Consider the following 25,362-nt stretch of genomic DNA (forward strand, 5'->3'; position numbering starts at 1 on the left):
ACCCAGTAAGACTTACCATGGATTTTCTTAAGGGGAAGAAATGGATTCTGCAATTTCAAGCCAATAATGATCTGTCCATGTATAACATGAAAGAAAGAAATGGAAGGAATTTTTTGACAAGGAACAGACGTCTCTGTAAACTAATCTTTTCTAAGCCAACTGTGGCGAGATCTAGCTTTCTGATGCATCCCATGGAAGCATACTTAAATCAGTGCTGCTGAGTAGTTTCAGGTCACTTGATGGGATGTAATTAGCAATAGGTAATGAACTGGTGAGCCACTGCTGGTCTTGCCAGGGAAATGTTTAGGACTCTGCAAAATGTCCTTTGTATATCACATGCAATAGTTGGATCCTTTGAGACATTTCTCCTCAGCTCACAAGACGCATTTGATGCACGTACACGTGGTGAGTGTATGGGGCATGGTGCAGCCACAGGAGAATGTGACCACATCAAAATTGGTGCTTAACTAACAATTTAGGTTTTGTGAGCTGCCAGCACTATTCCCATAAATGGCCTTAGAGAGGAGAAGCTGCCAGGGTAGGATGGGAAGCGGAGAACCTGGTGTATAAAAGATCTGTGTGTGTGTGGAGGGAATAAGTGATACAAAACCCCTCTGTGAGTACTCAGGGATTGCCTGACCCTGCCCATCATTAGAGGGAGAAGCTCCATGGGAGAGCAGATGTTGTCTCCAGAACTAGTCACTGGAGTTTGGAAAGGATCTCAGGGAAATCCGCTTTATACTCAAAAGCACATGTTTTCTGAAATGCTTTCTGACTGTGCATGTTCAGCACTAGCAATAATTTAGGCCCCAATCCAATACCCACAGAAGTAATGTGTGTCTTTCTGTTAACTTCTTTTTAATAGACCAGCCCATAAAGAGAAAACAAGCATATTTTTAAGAGCCTGCTAATCTGTGGAGCATGTGTTACTTTGGGTGAAATCCCCTAGCATACTGTGAATGGAATGTTTCCCAAAAAAGAAAAAAAAAAAAAGAGTAAATATCCATTTGTGGAAGCTAAGAAACTGCAATGGCTGAAAAAGGAAAGGTCAGCTTCATTCCAGGCTGAAAAGTGACAATCTTCATAGTTATGAATGTGCTTTTTCCATGTGGGAATTTTGAAGATGCCTCAATATTAATTTTATATGGGAGAAATCAACAAGAAATCCATCCAAACAAAGCCCAAACCCCCTCACTTTACCTCAAAATAAATTGCATGAGTGGAAGAAGCAAGGGAGCCAACTTCCTTACAAATAATTGGAAAAACGTTTTACCTGGTTGATAACCAAGTAAATAACTGCAAAAGCTAGCAGTGAGCCTCCTTCTCCTACAGAGAGACCCAGAAGCTGTACTTTAAAAACTTCCTGGGACTACAAGCAGTCAGTGAGAGCTGAATGCATTCAGGGTGTTAAAACTTATAACCCATGAGCACAAGGAGTTTGGTCAAGGCTTTAAGATAAGGTATAATCATCTGTGCTCAAACAAGTTTAAATTCTTCCCCTGTAGGCAGGAAGCTGCAATGCATAGCACGTACACGAACACTGTCAATATCCAGCTAATACAATTAGTACAACTGTAGCTGAAGTTGCATTGATTCTGAATGAAGAATTCCTGTTTATGGCTGGCAGAGGCAGCTTGCCTGCAGGATCCACTGGGGCTGGCACATTAAGCACTCTTCAGCCTAAATGCATGAACTTCAGCCTCTTTTGCTCTGCTTAGGTCTGCTTATATTTCAGATAAACCACCAGCAGTTTGATGTTTATAGTGGAATGCAATCTGAAAATCAATGTTCCCTTGTCTGCTTTTGCTATTGTGCTGCGTTGCTCTTTGTGGTGTTATGTTATTAAAATTACATCAGGTGTGTGGCTGTATTGTTTGATTTGGTAGTTGAAACACAGATAACACTTGGATTATTGGGTCAGACGTATTTATTATCTGTTCAGAGAGGCTGGATATCTGATGTGAATTTCTGGAAGTGTCTGAGTCAATTTTGCAGGATGAGGACAGCTTCCCCACCATTGGCTGCTGTGTATAGACAGTCCTCTGGCTGCCGTGTACCCTTTCTTTATCGTCTGCTCCGCTGGAGCGTAATGAGCGTGTTATTGGAAATTGCTCGTTGTCTGTGAGGTGGGAAGCAAAAACCTGTAGATGGAATCCAGCATCCACTGATTACTTGGCAGAGGAAGAAGGGAATGGATGTTTCTTGAACCTTTGTACATGCCACGTTGGGCTGGCACTTGGCTTTGAGCTCAGACACTTCTGTCTGCACTTACTGAGGGTCAAGGGAGTGGTGTGTGTTGATACAGGAGAATAGCTCCAGTGAGCAGAACAGTCATGAGCACTGAGCAACTGGGTGTGTTGCAGTGACGTCCTGTGACACCTGTCTCGCTGTCACCTTTCTGCCGTGTCCGCACTGCACTGCAGTGTCTGTGGATGCAGCCTCTCTCTCGATGGGTGTGTGCCTCGGGGCGGGTGGGGCAGCACCTCCCTCTGTCAGCAGTTCCAGCCCTGGGCAGCAGCAGATGGTTTGCCACGGAACGCAGCTCACGTTGGGCAGAGCATCATTTCTCGGAAATGCCCAGGTGATCCCAGGAGGTGCTTGTTTAGCAATGCAGAGCCAGGTGATGACACCAGGGTGATGCCTTTTTGGTTTAATTAGTCTTCCTTGGAAGCAGGTTGCATCAGCTTGGCAGTGTGGTTACATTGCTCCCAGGTGCCAAACAGAAAGTGATTATGTTTTTCTCAAGGCTCAGCGTAGCTTGTCGAGAGATGTCTTGGGTGTCTGCCCAGCAGCGCACACCCGACACCTACTCTTGGAGATGGAGGCAAGTTTAAACAGACTCATCTTTGCATAGTGAAGAGAAGGGAATCATCCAATCCAGCTTCACAGTGTGTGGCTAGACTTGTGCAAAGGAGTCACAGCCAGGATGAACAATTTGGCTTCGCTTTGGAAGCTGAGTAATGGAGAAGTACGCATGTGCCGGGTAGCCCAGTTTATAGGAGCCAACACATGAAAATCCCCAGCCCCTTCCCTCTCTTCAGTCCTCAGTTCACAAGCAGAACCCTGCAGGTTCAGAGAGACTTCAAATGATTGAATCCCTCACAAACTCACATTCAGCTACCTTTCCCTCCCCAAGAGCCAGCTCCCTGCTCAACCTATTCTTTTAGGAAGATACAGGGCTGTCCTGCACCTCAGCTTCTTCACTCAGGTGCCTGCAAGCTGGACCAGGAGAGGTACAATGCCTTCCAAGTGAGGAGGTGTACTCAGCCAGCAGCCAGCAGCTGCCTCCCTGTTAGGAGCTGACACTTACATAAAACATTGAACCCAGGTTCACCTGAAGTCTTAAAAATACTTTAAAAAGCTGTATGCATATTACTCACTAAAACAGATTGCACCTGGCCAGCCCTTGCAGCTGTACATCAAAGGGATGTACACAGAGAGGAGGGAGGGAAAAAGGGAGCTGGGGAGAGATTTCTCATTAGATTGTTATCTAGGAGATGATGCTTGGCTCAGCAAGCCTGTTGCTTCCAAGGTTATAGTTGAGAGTTTAATTTTTTGCTGCCACTGTAAATGGCTTCTGGCTCCTGAGTCTAACTTGTCAGATCTTCTCCCTAGGATCAGGTATGGTCTTTGTCATACACTTATTTGGCTCTTCTCTGGCAAGGTCCAGTTTGCAGGGCATCTCTTTTTGTCCCAATCAGCTCATCAGGAGGGACCTACCTTCTTATGGGTCATGTTTGTAGAGAGCTGTCAATATCAACTGGGCTCAATCCATGCTTCACTGTCCACCTGGGACTTTGAGGTCCCTCATATGCTTCCTTCAAGATCTTGTTTCCTTCCTGATCAATTCCACCCTTGGGCCTGCATACAAATTTTTAATGATTCTTTCCTTCTCTGCTAGCTTGGTTCAGTTCCCCTCAAAACCAGTCTGGTAAAAACAACAAGCTCTTGGTATCTTGAGGTGTTACCACTTGCCTCTGGGCAGCTGCAGTGCTGACTGCCCCTGGGAGCTCTCTGTGCTGAAGGAGAAGCTCAGGCTGCCATATCCCTGTCTGCAGGTGCCAGTGGCACTAAAAAAAAGGAGGCTTACACATGTCTGGAGGGAGCCCAGAAGTTGCTCTCTCTCAGGAGAGGGAATAACTGGTGCTATCATCCCAGTGCCTATTAGTGTGCCATACACCACAGTGGCTATTTCTATAAGCAGTAGTGCCTGAATTCGTTTGATCTACCTTGGTTCTGGATTAAGCTTTTGCAGAGTCCCAATTTTCTTTTTGTGAATCCAAATTTCCAAAGCAAAGGAACACCTGGAGTGGAAGATACTGCAGATGTCAGAGATTCAGGCTATAAAATTATAGGATAACTTATTTTTCTCAGTATGTGGTTCAGCATCAGCTAGGCATCCAGGTATTTAATTTTAAACTATTAACACATAACATGGATTTGCAGCTCTATTTTCAGTGCAAATATTTTATAAAATATTGAAATTTAACACAGCTCTATATTCCTTATTACAGGATAGTTAAACCTATAATGGCAGCTTCTTTCTTTATCAAATCCTGTAGAATCCTATTAGCTGTTGAGCTATAAAATCCAATTGGCCTTTTTCCCATAAGATCAGCTGAGAAGATGTGATATAAATTCAAAATATTAGCACAGACTTTAGCCTAGGGCAAACACTGTTCCCTGCAAGGATATAGGGCCTTCACCATACTTACACTAATATTTGTGACATACCCTTTACCCTCAGTTTGAGACTTTGCTTTCCCAACCAACAAACCTGTCAGCTTGAGACTTATTTGATGAAGCAGTTGAAGCATCCTGCTGTGAAAGTAAGCACAGCATTCAAGGGTCATTTGAAGTCCAGCTGACCAAGTCCTTTCTTTAAGACCACTTGAAGAGGGAGGGAAAATTGGAAAAAAACTCTCTGAAGAGAAACTTTACACCAAAGGAGCAATTTGAATGAGAATATTACGTAGCTGCCTGAAGTGGTGGGAAAAGATGACCACACAGGGTTAATTGTATCTGCAAAGTGTTTTCACATTTAAAAAAAGAAGAAAAATGTTAAATCCTACACTTTTTCTTGTCTGCCAAGTCCATTAGTAAGCTTCTTAAACTGGCATGTAGCTCTGTGAACGCTTTCAGGCCATAATCATGTTGCAGGTGTGGTCAGGGTGGTCCACAAGCCACTTGTGTTTCCTGTGGGAGAGGGGAGAACCTGTGCTGTAACCAGGACTGAACAGGGGGTCAGGAATGGTTCTGGCACAGCTGGAAACAGTAAACATGGCTGGAGCTGCGTCCAAACCAGCAGAGTGCTCAAAGAGCTCTGTGGCTGCAGCCCCCATGGCCCTCAGGTAGAGAAACATTTCCTTACATGTAGGATTTGCTTGTAAAGGACCTCTGTGGAGACTGAGCATGTAAGCTCAGCCTAATGAGATATGGGGAGCTGATTGGCAGTAGTGAGGTGTCTTCATGATTTTCATTTTGTTGTTGTTTTCTGTTACCTGGGATATTCCAACTTCTTGTTACTTTGGATAGCAGCATGCAGAGGGTATATATGATCTGTATTTTCACATAGCTAGAACATAGGAATTTAACACACACCTTATAATTGGCATTCATTATACCAATAAAAACAGCAATTAACCTGCTACCCTTGTCTGAGGTTGACAAAACAAGGAATTGAAGTTGTTGCCCAGCAAAATGGGATCTTTTACTTTCTCTCAGAAATAGGAAAGTTTTAAAGGCAATTCACTTGAGATCACAAGAAAACCTAACCATCAAGGGGCTTGCACCAAGGAACTTGAAAACACATTTTTGGCTTTATTGCTAAAAATCTTGTCTTTCCATTACATTAAGGTATAGATGAAGTATATAAAAAGAAGCTTGCATTGCAGAGCTTCTTGCTTAGTGAGTTTAGTAGCATAAACAAGCACCTCCCTACTTCATGCTGCAGGGGAGGTTTAGGTTGTACACACCCAGTAGGAAGCATCTTGAGGGTCAGAGATGATTCTTGTGTGAGATTGTTACTTCTTTGGCACGATGTGAGTCAGCAACAGGTCTTGTCTAAAAGACATGACTGGAAGGGCTGAATTAGGCCATTTTCAGTTACCAGCAGGACAGAAAGCCCCACCTCTCAGCAGTGTGTAGTCACAGCCTCGGGCACATTGTGCCCTTGCCAGATCTTGTATAGGAAATTATATTTGAATAGGTCTGGTCCTAAAGAAAGACTCTTTAAAGGTGCTGGCAGATGATGACATGGATGAGAAAGTTGCTCCTGATGAATTGGTCAGGCATGGTGTCACTAGTCCCCAACAAAATATATAAAATAAAGTTTCTGACATTTGAAATAATTAATTATCACTTAGCATTTTTCAGAAGTGAAGAGGTCCTTGTTCCATTTTGCATGGTTATTTCTTGGCAGATATAATAGAAGAAGAATTCATGTAGGATTTTCTTCTCTGTACCATTTAAAAGCAAGTGTGCATTAAGCAGTGGCCACAGTGATCTCTAGCTCCAATCCTTCTCCAATTCATCCTCTTTTTCACAGATGAGGCCTGAATTAATTCAGTGTAGAACTGTGGCCACAGTGTATAAGACACCATTATCTCTTCCCAAGGAAAGTACTGTAGAAATTCAAGATCAGTATTTTAAAACACCCTCCAGGTCTGGACTCCTGCCTTAAACTCTATCTGAAAATAAGCAGAAGTGCCAGACACTGCCTGTTTTGCCCTGCCGCTGGCCCCCTGCCTTCAGAGCAAATTAGGAACAAATGTGGAACTCACAGGCCTGCTTAAGCACTCCAGCAAGTTTAAAAGCAAACATGATGATAAAAAATCAACAACCTTTTAATCGAGTTTTAACTCTCTCTGATTCGTTAGTAATGATGGAGATGTGTTATGTAAACTAGAAATGTAATTTATATTTATTTCTTCATGATTTCTCTTTATAGTTAGTAAAGGAGTAATGGGGTAATTGAGGGGAACTATTCATATATTGTTGGAGGAGATGAACGAACTTTTTCCTCACTGATATCTCCTCCTGTGAGAGAAAACACATTCCTTCTCTGATGATGTTGTGACTTTTGTCACGTTCTGCTTCTGTGAGTGTTTCTTAATTGGCACCTCTCAGATGAGCCTGTCTGTCAAAATCACATGTAGCACCTGGATGCATAGTGTTACAAAATACTCCCAGTATTTGAAAGGAATCCAGATTTAATATCATATTCTATAAATAAAGACTCCTTGTTGATATGAGATTGATGTGATATGCCTTTAATCATAAAAATGAAAAGTCATCTGTGCATTTTCTTTCTAATGTTGAAGGTTTCAGATCCCAGACCTAGACAGAACTTGGACCCACAAATAAGCGCCACTGAAATTGATGACCCCTAGACATATGCTGAATTTTAAGTAAATGCTTCTTAAATGCTTAAAAGTGAGGCCCCACTTTTCTTAAAATACATTATATTTCATTTTTAGACTTTATTGGTGTCCTAATTTCAGTGGATTTGGAAATGTCCCTAAAAATGGGGATAGACTATATAGTTTCCACAATACCACTTTGGCCACCATCCTGCAGCCACATCCAAGGAGTGCAAACTATTTTCATAGGAACAGAGATTTCCTGGATGCTTAACAAATCTATAATCCCCTTCTTCACTTGTAGCAAGCTAAACTTACATCCAAGAACATATGATCATGCAACCCAGTTCATGGAAAAAATCATTGACATTGGAGGAAGGGCTCTCTGTTAACATGTCACATTTCCCAAGTGAATTACATTGTCTGTTCTCATGACCTGTGTTCCATATTAACAGCTTTGAAAGTTGCAGGTATGCTTGAACCTCTTGTCAATTAAAGCTTGTGGGGTCAGTGAAAAGGTCCTTACTGACTGGTTGTGATGATAACCTTGTTTTCTGTTCAGACCAAACAGTGAAGTAGGAATGGGGTTTATGAGAAAGTGTCCAGCACTTCATGCTAAACACAGGTGTGAGTTTGGAGTCCTTTCCCTGGGAGGTGGAGATCTGTGGATATTGCAAAGAGAAGTGTTCTACATTCTAACTTGTGTGCACAACGTGGGAAGGCTGGAGAAGCACGTGGCTGGGAATAAAAATGAAGGCTAAAGTGCTTTCCTTGCGTTGATGAGAGTGAACACACAGACAGAGAAATGCACACAGACAGAATGAGCCCTTTCATGCAGGGAGTGATGATTTACTGATGTGCTCACTGCATACCAAGTGCAGCTCTGACAGGAGCAAGGCTCTGCCCCGTGGGAGACTGGGAGCAGACACCCAAACACCTCAAGTCCTGTTTTGGTCCTTACACCAATATTTTTCCATTAACTGCATGAATTCACTGCTGACCTATACCAGTATGAGTGTTACGATTTAAGCCCCTTCTCATCTTCTCTTCCCTCTTTTTCCAAACTGGTGTAAAAGGCACCCAGTTGATACCAGCAGTTTGCATGGCTGTCAGTATAATGTGCTTTGCTCAGGTGTGAATAACTTTGGTAGCTGAGGTATGGGCCTATTTCCTTTAGTACTGATGATCACTTACATTGCTGTAGACACCACTGGGTCCCATTCTGGTGGTTATTGCAGTGACTCTGAGGAAGAGGCAATCCCTTTGCCAGATCAAGGGCCTGAATCTGATTTCACGTCCTCTGTGACAGGTTAAATGGGTTGAAGTCAATGGAGCCATGCAGGGTGAGAGGAGAATGGAGCATCCAGAGTGATGGATCTACCTACTTAAGGAGTTTTTATTGCTCCCAGAGCTGTGATGTTTGAATGCCTCACAAACTTAAAGACCACTCCTGTGAGAGATGGAAGCACTGTCGTCTCTGCCTAACAGCTGGGGAGCTGAGATACAGTGAGATGAAATACCTTGGCCAAGGTCACTATGGAAATCTGTGACAGAGCAAGGTCTGCCAAATTAAACCTTGCCAGGTTTCAAGCTGGTATGTGGACGACTGGGCCAGCTTTCCTCGTAGCATGAGGCGAATGGGCTGTTCCTGCCTTCTGTCCCCCTCTGCCCCTTCTTCTCTTTCTTCAGTTGTGATGGTGGGAGCTGCCTACCTGCAGGCTACTGAAAAGGATCAGCCTCTGAGATGCTCTCCCCAGCACAGGTTGGCTGAGGTCCCCTGAGGTGCAGGCAGAGGATGGATTCCTGTTTTCCAGGAGTGTGGGAATCTGGGGTCAGCACACCAGCAGCCTGTTCATTACCAAGGTCTGAACTGTAGCACCTTCCCCTCTCACATTTCTGTTATTTAGGGTGACTAATCATAATAACAAATTGATTAAGGTTAACTGGATAAAGTCATCTAAGTCATATTTACTGCTAAACTAACTGCCCAGGGAGGTGAATTAATGATCTTTACAGAAACCTTTTATGGTTATTTGGCCACAAGGTGCGATCTGGTTTGATCTTTTATGCAACATAAATCAGTTTAATGGTTAAATCTGTGCAGCTAGCTGTTGAATTTAAATGAGGGCTTTTTAAATGAAGTATGATGCTTTTTCACACACAGAGGGACATTGAGCAGGTGTATATTGCAATTAAATGGGAAAACTTACAATTAGATAATGTTAAGTTTGTGACACTGGCTGACAGGAGCCCAGAGATTCATGGTGAAGGTCCATGATCAATCATTAATCCTTGCCACTGCGGAAGAAGTGAAATTGCAAATGGTTTCAGCTGAGGTCAAAGCAGTGTGGGAGAGTGATGTGGGTCGTGCAGCGGATGTCTGATATCAGCCACTCATTTCAGTAGCCTTGGGTTCAAATACTCTGTTGAGTTACAGATGGAAATTATTTGATCTTCTGAGACAGCTCTCAGCCTTCTAGTATTTATGCTGTTTTGGTTAACACCCAGGAAGGTCTGGCAGAAGCCAGGGATCTGTTACAATAGGCAGCTACAAATATGTCCTGGGAGATGGCTTGAGATGGTTGCAGATTTTCCAGGATGGGAAAATGCTAAAGAGGCATTGGTAGTTCCCCCAGCCTTCTTGCACTTTAACACTGCTCCTAAATTGCCTGATGTAGTCACAGCCTGTCCTCCCTCATTTAGACAGCAGCGATATCATTCCCATGGGCTTGCTGTTTAAGTAGTGAATGCACTTTGGGAGGCAGAGGCTGACATACCTGTGCCAGTGCTCCACAGGTCAGCAGCCCAGATCTGAAAATGAAACCAGAGCTTCTGGTCTACACAGCATTGCCTGCTGGGTCTCCTATGAGTCCTGTCTTCACCCAAGGATGGAAAAAGGGATCAACTTTTAGACAGGACAGCTTAGCCATGAGCTACTTCCCAGGGGATTTGCTGGACTTGAGAACAGTCTGTTAGACACACCAGTTTGCTCAGGTGTTTCCTAAAGAAAGGGAGGAGTGTTTGGGATGTTGACTGAACACTGGGAAAAGCTGTTTGTATTTGGGAATGCATGGAGAGGAGTGAATGCTTACTGTTTGATTGACTTCTGTTCTGAGTGCTCCCATGTTAATGTTTTACTGGAGATATTAAAGAATAGACAAACAGCTGAGATGGGTGGAAGCAGGTGAAAGGATTCATAAATGCTCAGAGGAGGATTAGTCCAGGCAGAATAAGACACTTCTTTCCCATCCAAGTGTCCAAGTGGGGCATGGTCCTCCTAGTCTTGTCTCCTTGTTGAGCAGATGGCAATTCCTTAGTTTTTGCTGTAGAGCTCAGTCTGTAAGTGATTTTTTTTTTTTTTTAAAGTGATTTGGCCAGGTCTTCCTGCACATTTGCACTCTCTGGTATGACCAGGACAGGCAGCACAGTGAGTGCTCACAATACTGAAGTGGGACTTCATCATCCAGTTACAGCCTTAACTCTTGTGTGTTCCCCACCCATGTCCTATCATGGAAAACAGACCTAGTAATGCAGAGTTCTGGGCAAATACTGCTTTTAAGTATGAGGATGAAAATGGCTGTGAAAGAGTTAAGTCTACTTCTCATAGCTATGCCTTAAGTTTACTGCTTGAAGTAAGCAGTCTCCATAAAAGTTCCACCTGTGTGCAGGGTCAGAGTGCATTGTGGCCTTTCTTGGGTTACAGTTTTTCAGAAATGCTAGCCAGTTTGCTTTGTTCCTCTCTAGTGGTTCACCTGTGCTGAAGTTCTCTCCCAGCAAAGTCAGGAATAATGTTTTAACACTTACAGTAATAATTTACCTCTTCAAAATGAGTTGCAAACACAACTAAGGTGTTGTTGCCAACCAAGAAATCAGTTTTGCCTTTTTGATTTTCAGCTTACTTTCTTAAAAACCCTACCTGAGTACTGTAATAAATGCTGCTCGTAGAACAAGGAAAGGAAGATTCTGTGGATTTCTTTTTGTCTCATTTTTCTGGTCAAAGTTGTGATTGACGAAGTTTTAATTTATTTTTTTCTTTATTAACTGGCTTGAAACACAAAACAACATGAAAAATAAATTAGCTACATTCCCTCCAGCCTGCTTTTGCTGTGAATTTGCAGTATTGAAAATTGGGGCTGTTTGTATTCTAATGCTTTTACTTTTAGTTCATTACCTTTTTGTGTAGAACAAAATAGAAAGAACATCACAAAAATATGTGATTTTTTTGAGCCTTAAAAACAGAATGGGGAGGTTCAGGATAGTGCCTGAAACTGCTTCAGACATTATCTTTTTGTATTGCATTAAAGTGCAAGTTGGTGTATTAAATCTCCCACCACTTTGGTGAGGTAAGTAAATATTATGATCCTATTTAACATATGCCTCAAGCCACATAAAAAAACCAACTAGAGACTTGGTGTCCTTGGAAGTAAATCATTAAAACTGCAGCTCATTAAATGAAGACGAATTCAGTCTAAAGAGAGGATGTTAGGACTGGAATTAGACTTGGTCATCGACCCATCTCCTGTCCACCAAACTGTGATGTAATGACATAGTGACATATGGAAAACTGTACTGATGATTCTGATGGCATTTCAGATGTTCACTGTCATGATTTTTTCCCTGTTTTTATATCAAAGCTCATCGTTTCTGCTGTGCTTGGGCTTGTATAAAGGGTCATAAGCATCCTTAGATCTGGCTGGCTTACACTCAGGGGGGTTCTTGCCTGGAGCCCTGGTACTGTGTGAAGCTGGGATCTCAAAACAAAGTTTGAAAACTTAACTGGCTTCAGGTTCAGTCTATATCATGGAGAGCATAGGACTTCCACCAAGGTGCATAAGGAGGCCTGAATGCATGCAGAAATATTTTAAAGCATGAAGCAGGGCTTCAATTGTGGCAAGCTTGGAAAGTGGTTTTGTTTGGAAACAACCTGTTTTCTGTAGAAAGGCAGTCCGAGGCTGGACTGAGAATGTCGGATGCCAATTGCTTCGTTTCTTTACCACTTCACAGAGAAATTGGCTTATTTATTTGACTTTCAGGATTCTGAAAATGAACATGATGATTGCCCTGTGCCAAGCCTGCACTGGTTTATCAGTCACTTTTATGTATATTTCAGGATGGAAATCAAATCAGAAATCATAGAAATTTTGTTTCATTTCCAGACTATTAAAGTTGGCTTGATCATGTCATTTTGATGCGAGGTTTACATTTGAGAAAGCTCCAGATATGGCAGCTAAATTCTGTCAGCAGAGAGAGTGAATAGTGGTCATCTGAAATATCTGGCCCTGACAAAAATTACTCAGGGATGTGTAGGTCAGTCTCTGCTCTGATTATATGATGATTTTCTTAATTTGATGTAAAACACTTGCAAAACAGTGTGTCAGCAGTTACTGGCCTCAGTTGTGCTTTCAGGTTTGCCCTGGCAGAGTTGTCCAGTTAGAAATAAAAAATAGTGTTGGAGCCTGATTGTGGAAGTCAAGGAAAAAGCCAGTTAGTACACATTCAGCACTGCTCCCAATTAAAACTGCTATAAAACACAAAGCAGATGTTCAGAGGGGATGCAAGCACTGAGAGAAGCAAAGCAAGTGAAGGTAAATCAGCTCTGCTTGCTCAAATGTCCACATCTCAATAACTCTGCCAGATATGCTACAGAGAGGGAATGGGGAAGTGATCCAAACACTTCAGGAGCTGGAAGCAGCTTGCAACTGGGGGAAAAGGAGGTCTCTGGCTGTATCACATCTTCATTAATTGTCAAAAAAGTTTGCCCACTTGATACTGCTGCTCCAAGTGCTCTGTTTCCAGTCCCACCTGGCTGTGCTGTAACTCTCATTTTCTGCTTGTGCTGCAGGAAGGGAACAAAGCAGAACTGCCACTTTCCCTGCTTTGCCCTTGAAAATGAAGACACTCCATTAGAGGCAGAGAGGAAAGGCCTGTGGTAAGGGCACTAGCACAGGACTTGGAGAATTCTGGTTTAATTCTTCCCTTTGCCACAGACTGCTTGTGTGACCCCAAGCAAGTTGGTTAATCTCCATGTCCTTTCAGTACTGCAGTTGTAGGGATAATCCTTCCCCAGCCTTTTCCTTCCTTGTCTTGCATATGAGCTGCTCAGGGCAATTGTGGTCTCAGCTTCTTTTGCCTAATGCAGTAATGGGACAGTAGGGCTCCATGGCTTGCAGGAAAAACAGAACAAAAACCCAGGCCACCCTGAGCTGATCCAGGCCTCAGACAGATGGAATCAGAGGGTGGAGAGCTGGTGCTTGGCAGATTTGTGAGAACTATGCCCCATGGGTGTCTGCAGGAATGCCTCTCTGGGGAGAAGTCTCCCAGTTGTGCTGAATGTCTCTGTGTTGCGCTGGAGATGAGGACTCTGTGACACTGCAGTTGCTGTGTCAGCCACAAGGGATAATGAGGTGCTCTGATGATAGGAAAAACTATGTGTGTGCTGGGCAAATTCCTGTGGGTCCAGATTCCAGAGCAGTTTCTAGGCAATAAAACTCTACTTGCAGTTTTCGTTTCATTTCCCAGGCCTGGGACTTGCTTTACTTACCTGAGGTTCACAGCACATCAGTTAAGGTTCAGAGGAACCTAGAGGCTAAAATGGGATTTGTAACTCTGTAGGACAGACACCATTTGAGTTCAGCCTCCTGCTGGAAACGACACGAAGAGATTGAGTTCTTATGGTGACAAGTCACTTCCAAGCTGGAACCTGACACAGTTTGCCACAAGTCCCAGTGGCTGCATTTTAAATGGCCTCATGGTGCTAGGTCACCCATACATGTTGTACCTGTTACAACATCGTGGGGCTGTCAGTAATTCAATGCTAAACCCTCCTGAAACAGAAGAGAGCTTTGCAGGGCAGCTCTCTTCTCTCGCCAAGACAAAGCAGAGCACAGAGGGTAGGAGAAAACAAACATCTCTCTCATCAGAGAGAGATGGCTACTGGCTGGGTTTGATGATACAATTTTTAGGAAATTGTGAATGTATAGAGAAGACTTCTGTTTTCCCTGACGTGGTAATGATTCTTGTGGCTCCAAAGCATTTGAGTGGGGGGGCAGCATGAGAACCTCTATTCAGTCCTGTGGGAGTAAATGGAAACCTTGTAATGCTGTGGGACAGCCCCAGCCCTCCTTTGCAGACGAATCTGAGTAACAAACCAGAAGTGGCCCAAGCACACGTTGTGAGCCTGCAGACCCAGCCCTGCTGAAAAGCTCTTGAGCACGTTTTGAGTAACCTCAGAAGGGTTTGTGCGTTTGATTCGGATCTGGCATGGCTTCTGTCACAGCCTCTATTGGCAACGTCCCTGCAGTGACTGGGGCCCGAGCAGTGTGATTTACAAGGGAAGTTGCTATGTTAAATAAAAGTTACATAAGGAATAATTTACCCCCAGCTGCGCACAATAATGCTGCTGTAATGCCATCAAGACACTGTGCTGACTTCAGAAACTGCCCGTGTGAAGTTTGAGTATCTTGTTTTTCTCCCCAGGCCTCACGGAGGGGCTTGGAGCTGCAGCTGTGCTCCTCTGCTGCCCGTCCTCCCCTCGCAGGCAGGCACAGCACTGGAGGCATGGGCACGCAGCCCTGGCAGCAAGGAGCCCTGCGCTTCCCAGCACCAGTCATCCCCCACGCAGGGCGGTGCGGTTTGTAGGGGGAATTACCCCCATCTCTCCACACTTCTGGCTGGCTCGGTGCAAGTCAGCTCCAGCCCGGAGGCTGCAACCGGAGCCTCGGCATGGCACAGAGCTAACTGCCTCCTCGGGACTTACTAACAAACTCCCCTTTGATGCTCTTTGAAATACAGTTCTGTGGCTCCTGGTCTGCATCCAGAGAGCCTCGGGTGTGGGTAGACATGGTAAGAGCGTGCACACCTGACCTGCAGGCGTGATCGGCAGCGTGCCAGAGCAAAGGCCTTGCGGGTCTGAAGGGCAGCTCTGCTGCCGGGCTCACTGGATCCTGACATCTGGCTGCCAGTCCTGTAAAGGGCTGGGAGTGTGAGCTGGGAGTGTGAGCCGGGAGTGTGAGCTGGGAGTGTGAGCCGGGAGTGTGAGCTGGGAGTGTGAGCCGGGAGCGTGAGCCGGGAGTGTGAGCTGGGAGTGTGAGCCGGGAGTGTGAGCTGGGAGTGTGAGCCGACAGCATGAGCCGGGAGTGTGAGCTGGGAGTGTGAGCTGGGAGTGTGAGCCGGGAGTGTGAGCTGGGAGTGTGAGCCGGGAGTGCAGCTGCCCCGTGTGGGAGTGGCTGAGCCTGGAGCAGTTTACAGCAGGCCCTTGTGCTCTTCCCTTCCTCGGGCCCCTTGGACTGTTTGTGTGCTCATGACCCCCAGACCCTCTCCAGTGGGACTGCAAGCTATAACGTTTCAAATGAGAGAAGGATGATGGGGGGGATAAAGAGGAGCAAGGGAAAGGCACCTAATACGATTTCAGAGAGCCCTCTGGCAGTCTGTCCGTGGGAGGCTGCCATGTATAATAAGGAAACGATTTGTCTGGGAATGATTCAGCATGTAAAATTCTCCCTCCCTGACCTCTTTCTAAGTCCCCAGCATGGGATTGCGGGAGGTTTCCAGCAGAGGAGAGCCGATAAGGCGCAATAGTTTTCATATGCTTGGAAGAGAGGTCAAAGTGTCCATGCTGAGGCAGCATTCTCACTGCCATGTGGGGCTGTGTGGAACCCACATTTCACCTTTACTCCATTGAAGGAGGTGGATTTTGTCTTGCTTGGAGACAGATTAACCATCAGGGAGCTCTCCTTCCCAGCCAGCCCTTGGGGTTGTCCTTCCCACAGCCTCTCCCCCTGCCCTGGGGACCATGGTGAGCAAAACCCCACCAGCAGCTGCAGAGCTCCTTCCCTGCTGATTTTCACAGGGCTGCCTCCACACTCTGAGTTGGCCCACTGGTATTTCCCTGAGGTTTCCTTTCCTTTTGTGGGGGAATCACAAGGAGGGCTGGAGGCTGGAGCAGCTGCCCTGTGGGAATCCTGGTACTGAAGGCTGGTTTTCAGCAGAGGAAGTTCCTCTGAATTTTCTGGAGCTTGCTCTAGGTATAAGGGTTGAGACATTCTTGCTTCTCAGGTGCTCTGGGAGTTCCTTCTGTCCTGCATTGTAAGCCTGACCTGCACAAATGGTTACAAGACTGCTGTTTCTTGGCACTTGGATTTTATAGGTTGTCATGCTCTCCCATCAAGTGTGGGAGGGGGAGGGGAAGAGGAGGGACAGGAAGAAAGTAAACTCAGCCACCCTGAGTTTGCAAATGCTGACTTTTAATGCAGTAGCCACCTGTGTGGTCTTCTCTGTACCCTAATATGCACCCTGATATTTGCAACCTTCTTTTATTGAAATCCTTATTTTCTCTTGGGGTGGGATCTTCTTTTGCTGCTTGCTTTCTGCAGCAAGTTATTCTAATTAAAAAAAGATATGGAGTGTGAGCAGATCAAATTGGGCAGCCTGAGCAGGCTGCAGGTCCCTGCCTGCTGCCACTGTCATGTGGGGAAGGAGCAGCTGTGCTTTTGAGTAGGTCCCTTCCAGAACAGTGCAGCTGTGTCCAGACCTAGTGTTGCTCCTTTCCTTTTCATTAGCTGAACGTAGAGATGGCCAAGATTCCTGACTCTACAAGTTCTGGGCAGTCCAAATTCTCCATGTGGCTGAAGGCCATGAAATACATACAGCATGCCTTGGGGAGCTGGAGGGGGAGCTGAGCCTAGCTCAGAGATGGCAAAAGATACAAGATCTGCAAAGGTGTGACCATTCTGCTGCAGGACAAGGCTGGAGTGGGCATGCAAAGGGGTTTCAGGGTGAGAAATGAGTGACAGTCAGCTTACTTCACCTGCAGCAGTGACTTATGTTTATACCTGCTGCACTGCTGGCAGTGTAACCTGCTCAGGCTGGGGGCTGGGTTTGAAATAGTTCTGAGTGTGCGGTTCAGAAGCTGCCTGTGGGCACCACAGGTTTAGTGGATTCACAGGGTACAAAGCCAAGGTGAATGAGGCACCCAGTGTCAGCCCACAGCGAGGCTGATGCTCAGCAGTGAGGGAGATGTCAGAAGTTCAAACTAGGGTTTATGAATTAACCTTCTGAATGCTTGGCTTTCCAGGTCCATCAGAGATACCAGCAAGGACTGCAAATGAAATAACTCTTTTCTCTGCTATTAGGTGATATCTATTGCCAGACACCTCAGTTTCTGTTCTGTTCTCTTGGGGATATTTTGGCCAGAAGCAGTTTCCAATCTGGCAAGCAAAAGTATTACAGGAAGGGAGAGAAGTCCAGATCCATGGAGGAAATATTTTTATTCTCTTTTTCTTCCTGGTTTGAAAATAGCCCCTAAGCAGGATATGTCAGCCAGGAACTGAATTGTTTCAAGTTCCCTCTTCATATGTATCAGCTATTAACAAGTCCACTCTGCACTTCTGTATCTTTTCTGATTTTGGTGGGAATTTTAGGAAAACCTGCCCAGATTTGGATTTCTGCTTGAGCTGTGCATCTGCTGGGTCTGACACTGGTAAAAATTGGCTGCTTTGTGGGGTGTGTGCATGCAACAAATGGTTCTATGTGAATGTCTTCTCCCATCTCCTAATATCCAGGGACCAGCTCTGAAATGGGTAGCATTTTGCAAAAGCTTTTGCCTCTCCCTGTCTACAGTTTGCCATCACAAAGCTGGATAGACTTGTTACAGTATGAATGCCCAGTCCCAGCTCTGTGTTTTGTACTTTCTCCTCATAGCTGCCAGTACAAATGTATTGCAGTCTGTCATAGCCAGGAGCAAAGGAAAACCAGAGAGTGTGGAGGAAATTTGGTGACTGTCTGTCAGTCATCATCTTCCTTGCTCTGCTGTACACTTTTGCTGTGTAGAACAAATCATGTAACCTTTCCATGTCTCAATTCCTTCCCGTATAATGAGGACAAATATTAATTGGTCTCCTAGTGACAGAGGTGCTTTCATACTCACAAAGTGCTTTGGTAGTCCCAGGTATTCCATCAGTGCCATGTATTGTTATCCAGCCATCTGAATGATCAGTGTTTCCTGACATCTGGCCACATGGAGCTGGGTCTGTGTGGTACTGCATGACCAGCTGTCTGCTGTGCCAAGGTGCTGAGTGTGTGACAAACAAGAAATGGTGGGTCTAGATGTGGCACCTGGGTCTGTGCTGCTGCTTTCTAGCCTGGTGCATTGGTAGCCATGAGCTGCTGTGGCAAGGACAGTGTGTAGCTCCATGGGGAGAAAAGAGGATGTACAGATCCTTCTTTCTCTTCTATCACCCAGCCCCAGCCTTTTGTCATCACTTGTTCTATAAGCCCCTGTGAATTCTTTGGTGTTCAGCCATGGCTTGTGATGGGATGGTCAGCAAACCCATCTGCTCAGGCTCTGTGATCCTGCACTTTGGCATAGTGGGGGGCTTGCTCAGTGGTAATTAACAATGTGCACTTCATTAGCACTTTCACCATGACTTTTCCGAGCAGTCTGTAAGTGTCATACCAGTGCTTTCTTCATCACCTTTTCCTACTTCACTGCTGAATTAATTTTTTCAGACCTCTTCCCAGAGGAGCTACCGCTCACTCACTGATATATAGGGATTTCTTAAAGCCAGGCTTTTTCTGTTTTCATACCTGGGATATTGCTTCCTATCTTGCCCTGCCTTCCCTAGACACTTAACACTTTGCATTTCTTTTGCAGTCCCTGTCTGATATTTTCTTTTTGCATTTTGTCATCCCAGTTGTCTTTTTTAGCTTTCCTAGTCTCACTCTTTTATACAGGAAAATGGAGTTTTGAGCATTCTTAAATCCTCCTTTAAAATTCTGCAGAGCACAAGTTCCTCGCAGCAGTGTCCTAGGTGCTAGCTAAAAATTATTCCCAAAAGCCTTTCATTCTTTTCTTTAAATACAAGTTTTGGTCCTTTCTGTAGAAAGTACTGCAGAATGGCTGCAGTACTGCAGAAGCTCTTGGTTGCTTTTATGTTGAGAAGCCCAGGACTCTTCCACATGGACATCTGTGCAACCACAAGGAATATACTTTATTTTAATTCTCCTAAGAGCCTTACAGAAGGTAATCTTCACAAGAACCTCAGGAACTGGGGTCTTGCACAGGTGGGAAAGCTGGCACACAGATGCTTAACCAGGGTCACAGGAGGAAATCAAACACCGAAATGGGATTGGGATTTTTGCACTGCTGCCTTGAAGACATTCTAACATGTTGTTGGAATGTCTTCAGCAGGTTTTCGGCTGCTTCAGTGCATGCACACCATCTACCCTCTACCAAATGCAATGGAAATTGCTACCAGGAATGGACAGCTGACAGATTTTGAGCAGTAGGTCTGAGGTGCAGCTTTGGGAGGAGCATGGATTTATAATGACATATGGCACATATTACGATATATTGCATGTAGGATATATTTTGTGAAATGTCCGTTAGTTGACTAAAAAAAATCAATTACTTGCATCCAAGATTCCTGCTTGAAAGGATTTCTGTCTACAAATGGCCACCAGCATAAACGTTAATTGCTCTAGTGTAGCAAGCCATTTGCCCTCACACCCCATTGTTGATCTGAAGAATAGTGGCTTTGCACGGGGTGGGAAATCTGTATGGGTCATTTTTAGCACTGACTTGTCAGGCTGTCTGCAAACTTATCTCGGTGGGTTTTCCTGGGCTTTGTATCACTATGGCACCCCCACAGTGCAGCAGCAAACCAGGACTGGCGCTGCCCTTGGCTGCAGGCAGCGAGTTACACTCCGCCCCAACACAGCTCTTCTCCCTTCTCTGCTGTCTGTTGGGGGTATCTCGAGTGCTGCAGTGCTCTGGATGAACAGGCATTCCTTCTTGTTCCAGATGAGATCTGGGACTTGGGCTAGTCTGCTTTAGGTCACCTTGGCTATCTATATCTGATGGTTACTGCAGTGTATTGCTTTGACCTGTCTGTGCACCAGTGGTCCCAAGCTGCTGGTTTGTACACAAGAAGCTGGGATGATGCTGCTTGCTAAATATTGTCTTTTGAATCTTGCTGCAGAGCAAGCAAACCAGAGTATAGATTATCTGATCACGTGGCATGTGGATTATTGCTTTTTAGTCATAAATAAAACAAAGCAGAAAAACTGAGATGTGATGCAGAACATGAACACGCAGCCAGTCTGGATGTTTGCCTTTTGCAGCTCAGGCCAGTACCTGCAGAACATAAAGGGTTAGTTATTCTTGCAGTAGCATGATTAGGTGCTATGAACACTAATGATCCAAAAAGCTCAGTTTTAGCTTACGTGAGAATTGTTTCCAACTTTTTCATGCCTGTTAATTTTGCAGACAGCAGAGTTCCAACAGGAGGCAGAGATCCAGGCAACTACATGAAAACTTACTGCAAATGCACGTAGTGTCTGACTAGACCTGTGGTCCGTGGTGGGGAGTTAGACAAGGTGAGACTGTAAAAGGCTGTAATTGTACACAGGAGATGGCTGTGATTGCTTTGAATGTGGAGCCATTGTCAGGAATACAGAGGGAAAAGCACTGCCTATTTGAGCACTCTTATCTCAAACTTCTGGCTAAGTGAAGTCAGGAAATGATTGGAGGGTGCTGTTGTTGTCTGTGCATTTTCACCCCTAGGATTTGAAGAAACTTGGGATTTTGTGCTGCCTTTGGCATGGCTTTGCTACCCTTTGCCAAGTTTCATTAATCAGCAGCCAGGGGTTACATGAAGGGTATAGTGTCTACCCGATGGGAATTCAAGGACCACAAGGAGAGGTTTCAGTAACGTTTGTTTAAAGGCACTTCAAGGTTTTAAAATTATTTTTGGCTCCTGAAACATAACTGCCATCTTTTAACTATTATCAATGGCAGTAGAGCTTCTCATAATAACAGCATGCTGGGATCCATGAGAGTGTCAGACTGGCTTGCTGTTATATGAAAAATGTCACATCTTGCGGCATCTCAGCTCTTGATTTTTGTCTGGTTTTTAGCACTTTGGAATTTGATGCCGTCGTATTATCAAAGGAAAAAATGTCTCAAATTAGAGCCTGCTTTAAACAGATGCTTTGCAGTCTCAGATAAGTACAATTTGTAGACATTACTCAGAGAAATTTAAATGTTGAAGGCATCTACCCTCACCAAAATGCTGGGATCCGCCTAAACTGCTGAATTTTTACTTCAGATTCCCATTACTCTGTGAGGAGATCTTTTCCTTCTGAGGCATTCTCCTCGATTTGCTGTTATTCCTGAGATTCTGGTGTCTTCTGTGCTGAGCAGCAGCACTATGCCCCTGTCTTTGAGTCTCCTATGCATCACTGTTCCCAGTTGTTACAGTGGCGTTGCACTTCATACATCTCTCAATGTGGACAGAAAGCCCTAATTATGGCACATTAAATGGAACAATATGTAGAGCCTGGGCTAAACTCTGGGATATTTTTAGTCTTTGTTGGCCTTGTCATGGCCCTTGCTGTATTTCTCTGGGAAACAGTTGCTGAGTAGCATCATTTAGCTTGTCCCACATAACTCCAGGCTCTTGGAAAGCCAGTTTCCTGACAGGCTTGAGACTTCTGGGATGGCTGTTTTCCCAGTGGGAACGTGCCCATTTTAGCATATAATACCTCATGCTTTATTAATGTTTTGATGAGTGTTTGGGGTGGAAAGGCAATCTCAGAATTAGTGTTGTATTTGGGGGGAGTAAACCCCCAAGGTCATGAATTTAAATCATGGCTAGGTTATGTGTAGCCAACACCTGCATCCCCAAGCTCCTTCTGCAGAGCATCTGGATCACTGGATCACTGCTGTCAGTGGTACCTGATGCACAGATACTTCCCTGGAAAGGGTAAAGAAGCATTCCTGTGACTGTCAAATGAAAATGCTATAGTTGGGTGGAGGACAGGGAGTCATATCAGTGCCTCCATGGAGAAGCAGTCACCTTAGTGCCATGGTGGCTGACTGGGCTGGGCTGTCGGCTCGGGCAGTGTTCAGCTCCACATGCCAGGCTGTATGGGGAGAAAACCATGTTCTGGCTGGGGCTGTGGGACAGAATCTGTCATGAGGGGATGTCAGGAGATTTGAGGAGGGATGTTGCAAGGGCAGGGTGGGATTACAGGAGTTATGGGGTGACTGAGCAGGGAAGCCAACCTGACCTGGATCTATTGCTGCTTCCAAAACAGCTTGTGTGAAATACTGGGGTGCAAAATGAGGGTGCATGAACCTGGGGCCAGAGAGCCAGAGACGTGGCTCCACTGTCTGTCCAGCCTGTCTGTCAGCACCCTGGTTCCACAGCAGAATAGGCAGAAGGGCAGATAAGCCTGGGCTGCCTCCAGCACTGAGCAAAACCTCCCCTTCAGCTCAAACCTGAGGCTGATGGCTGTGCATTGAGATCTCTGGCTCTAACCTGTTGTGCTTAAGTGCAGACACATGTTCTGCTCTGCCCATTGCCTCAAGCAATGGAAACCTCTAGCAAATGGTTGAGGCAGCCATCTGGGGATGGTGATGTCTTAAACTGCAGTAACATGCTTTGCTAGGGCTCGTCTGGCTTTTGAAGCTATGGTATTTTCTCCTTTGCAATCTCCTCTTTCTTACCCTGAGCACTAAATGCTTTTTTTCTCCTTCCTTTTTTTTTTGTTTTTACATTTTGGTGTAATGAGAGTTTTGTGTAACAATGTGACTCCAGGAACTGCAGCTTTATGAAGAAGAGAAAGTTATGAGTGATCGTATAAAATCATGCTCTATTATATTTCATAAAAATTAAATAACACCACACTTCAGAGACAGACACTTTTATTAGCTGAGAAAACACACGTGAAATTTGAGTTTTACATGCAACAGCACACAGGGTAGGTAGCAGGACAGACCTCTTCCATGTCTTAACACAGGGAGGGGAAAAAGAGCGCAGCTGAAGATCCTGAAAGTGGATCTGCTGGGCAAAGCATTAAATTAAAAATTAGAGCAATTTATTTTCTGCAGTCATTAGACTTGCTTAGCAAAAGCAGACCTTATACATTCTACTTTAAAACTAATTGTCCAGCTTTAAAACTTCTAAGAATCCAAGGAGTGAATTTAAGACAGAGTTTTTTGAAGAAGACACTGCTAGTCCTAAATTGAACCAAGACTTAGATTAATCACAGTCTTCTGTGCTGTAGAAGGCATTTGAGAATCCATCTAGTTCATGGGAAAGTGATCTTGGAAGAGCAACAAATAAATAATGTGACCTTTTGACTCTGCTAGCCCTGGAGCTGTGGTAAGTTTGCAGTCAGGCACTTGGTTCCAGACAGGAATTTTCATTGCTCTAGTGAAGTAAATCACCATAAGGAGGACGCCTCTTTGGCCCTATCTGCATGGAGATATTTTCAGACCTCTAATTCTCTGTGGGTGCCCCCTCCATCAATGACAATGTAAATGAAAGCTGAATGGTAGACCTGCTCAGGAAGCCTGAAATACTGGCATCTTAAACCACCCTAGTTGAGGCAATAGCAGAAACACCAGCTTTATCTCTGCTGTGTCTGCAGTGAGTTTTGGCTAAATCCCATCGGTATGGGTTGGATTTATCCCCAGGGCAGATTTAGTGAGGGAACAAAGGGTACTGTAGCATCATCTTGCTGTGGCGCTTGTAGGACACATTCAGTTTGCCATTCATGTGCACATATCTTTAGCAATTCAAAGAGGCTGAATTAATGATGGGAAATAAAATAACTTTTGGAAAAACCATTGGTTTTCATGATTATTAATTCAATGATCCTTAGAAACAAATGGTTTCTAAACGTTATGTTTGGGAAAGGTAATTTCTCTGAAATTATTGTGGCTGAATTTTGTTTCTTTGTTTTGCTTCTGTAGTCAGGCAGAGCTGTGTCTTCCTCAGTCTCAGTTCACATTTCAGCCTTTCATGGAGCTGTATCCTGTGCAGAGCTTGTGTTCATGAAATTTGTGAGAACATACTTATCCTGGGGCCTCCACTCTTCTCTGCTCTGGATAAAAGCTGGTTTGTGGGTTCTCAAGTAGGAAGAAGAGAAAGTCATACTGCACGTTTGGTCTAATTTCCTTAGGAACCAGGCACAGCACTCACTTTTGTGTAACTATAGAAACCAGTGCTTTAAAGAAGTGACCAGCCAGTGCAAGATTTGGGATAAAATTGAGCATTGGCAATGATGGTTTCTCCTGATGGGTCATCATGCACAAGGGAATAAAAGGCCTGATTACCACTGAGGCAGCTTGAGGAGACAGTCCAACCAGTCTGGATGTTGTTTTGTTCTGCTTGATTGCCATGGTCTCTGTGAGGGCTCAGCATGACACACCTGTCATGTGAGGACAGTAAGAGGGGTTTGTGCTCTGGTTGTCCAAGGAAAATATGGGGAAAACAGCTTTTCTCAGCATTGCAGCTCCTGTTGGGGAGCCCTCTGCACCAACAGGCTCTTTCAGTCACTCACTGATACAGGTACATGAACAGGCATCTGTAGCAAATGCTCTGTCTTAGTCTTTGTGGCTGTGTGGGCTCTGTCCCTACCCTCAGTACAAAACTAGCCATGTTAACCATGCTGAGATCCATTAAAATTAGTCCTTTTTGCAATGTCCTAATGTTTGCAAAACTGGTGCTTTTATCACTGTCATCCCTGAAAGTCTATTATGGAACAGTTCCTAGGACTCAGCTTCCAAGTAGTAGAAACTCCTAGAAAACTACCACAGCCTCTGCTGCTGGCTGTAGAAACCTCTTCTCCTTCCTCAGCATATGTGCTCAATCTGAACCTGTGAAATGCTGAAGAAACAACAGCTATAAACTCACTTATCTGAAATACTTCCTTTTCCTCTTTTCATCCTCTCCCATCTGCTCTTCTGCTTCTCTTCTTTTGGTGATGATAAAGACCCCCATATTCATTCTGTGGTTTTCCTCTCCCTCAGGCAGCCAGTGAAAAGTACAAATACATCAAATATATAAATGTAAATCAGAGTAAGATGTAAATCAGAGTAAGATTCTGCTAGGTTCCTCCTGCCCCCCTTTCCATGCTCTAGGCATTAGTATAATAAAGAAGGCAATGATTGTTTTTTAATTTACATTCTTTAAGGCAGATGCCTTTGACCTGT

At 44.6% G+C, this 25,362-nt stretch overlaps 1 protein-coding gene across 1 annotated transcript in view; it reads left to right on the plus strand.

Annotated features, from left to right (window-relative positions):
• Positions 1-25,362, plus strand: part of SEMA5B (semaphorin 5B) — a 266,007-nt gene that overhangs the window by 34,379 nt on the left and 206,266 nt on the right. The gene's annotated exons all lie outside the window — the stretch shown is intronic.

Source organism: Serinus canaria, chromosome 7 (genome assembly GCF_022539315.1).
Source record: "Serinus canaria isolate serCan28SL12 chromosome 7, serCan2020, whole genome shotgun sequence".
In the NCBI taxonomy this organism is placed as follows: Eukaryota; Metazoa; Chordata; class Aves; order Passeriformes; family Fringillidae; genus Serinus; species Serinus canaria.